Genomic DNA, 1,849 nt, shown 5'->3' on the forward strand with positions numbered 1-1,849 from the left:
AGATCATTTTGATTAGGCTAATTGAAGTTGGAAGACCCACCCACGGCAGAGCTGTTTCCCTGAACTGGTATGCTGGGCTGAATAAAAAGGAGGAAGTGATATCCGGGTAGTGGTGGTGCGCGCGTTTTATTCCAGCACTTGGGAGGCAGAGGCAGGTGGATTTCTGAGTTCAAGGCCAGCCTAGTCTACAAGAGTGAGTTCCAGGACAGCCAAGGCTACACAGAGAAACCCTGTCTCGAAAAAGGATGAAGTAAGGCGAGCACAGGCATCTGCTGCTCTCTATTTATTGACTGTAGCAGCATGAAATCACCCACCTCAAGCACTTTCCAGTGATTTCTCTGCACTGATAGATCAGACCCCCAAACTGAAAGCTACACTATACCCTCTTCTTTATGTTGCTTTTGACAGAGAATATTAATCACAGCATCAGAAAAACAAAAAGCAAAAAAACTAAACTAAACTAAAAAAACAAGACTGGTAAGTTGAGCCAGGATCCTACTCTATAGCTCAGGTTAGCCTTAAAGATGCCAGACAACTCAGGCATGGCTTCAAACTTCAATCCTTCTGCCTCAGCCTTTTAAGTGCTTGGATAATACGTGTGACTTACTTACATAGCTAGATTTTGTTGTTGTTGTTGTTGCTGTTTTTTTGAGGGTTCTATTTATTTGTGTTTTGAGACAAGGTCCAGTGTAGCTCAAGCTGGCCTAGAACTCGGTACAAAGCTGCAGATACTTTGAACTCCAGGTCTTCCAGCCTTTACCTCCCAAATTCTGGGATTACAAGGCAAGCACAACCATGCCAAGCTTATTATTTATTTGACACGGCGGGGAGGGGATCTCACAGGCTGGCCACAAACACAAAGCAATTGTTCAGTCTGCCTTAGCCTCTGAATACTGGGATTATGGGCATAAACCATGCAGGAAACCAGATGCAATTAAAAAACATTTTTTCCAGTTCCAGCAATTAAGAACATTTGCTATTCTCACAGAGGACCCAGGTTTGGCTCCCAGAACCCACACACAATTCCAGCTCCAGGGGTTTCACTGCCTTTTCCTGACCTCCTATGGCACCAAACACACACACACACTATACAGACACATATGCAAGCAAAACATCCATACACATAAAATAACAGTATTTTTTGAAACTCAGAAAATTCTAAAGGAAGCCTCCTTAAGACTCAGAAAATAAACAACTCAAAAAAAAATCTCAAGAAACTTGACAGATGCATAAAGACCCCCCTTCCTCAAGGTTATATAAGTGGCAAGGACTGCTAACATAGAGGGGACGCTCCCAACTATCCAGCAGCATTTAGGTTGCATAGAGAGCTCCTGGGTTGCATCTTTCAGGAGTATCTACACTACAGATGGGAATGGAACATTAATACTGCCCACTTGGGAAGGAATAGAAAGTAATCCCAAGGGAGGAGGAAGGAGCCTGAGAGGGAAAGGAGATAGAGGCATGGAGAGGGATACATGATTGCTTATTAGATGGGGAACAGGCTAAAATCACTGAGGGTCAGCAGAAGGAATGGAAACAGGCAGCCTCAGGAGGTAAGAGGTTAGAGGGGGGACCCTCCAGAATATACCAGAGACCTGGGAGGTAAGAGGCTCTCGGGACACAACGAGAGGCACCTTGAATGAAATGCCCTATACTGGGGAGAGGGAACATTTAGAGCCCACATTCAGAAGAAAGAGAGGGCACCAAGTGAAGGACGGGGTTGCCATTCAAAGTCAAAACTCTGTCCCATAATTCTTCCTGTCTGAAACACCTGCAGGGACGGAAATGGAGAGGAGCCTGAGGAAAAGAAGATCCAGCAACAGACAAAAAGTGGGACCCAGTTCAAAGG

The sequence above is a fragment of the Mastomys coucha genome, unplaced genomic scaffold, assembly GCF_008632895.1.
Source record: "Mastomys coucha isolate ucsf_1 unplaced genomic scaffold, UCSF_Mcou_1 pScaffold5, whole genome shotgun sequence".
Taxonomy (NCBI): Eukaryota; Metazoa; Chordata; class Mammalia; order Rodentia; family Muridae; genus Mastomys; species Mastomys coucha.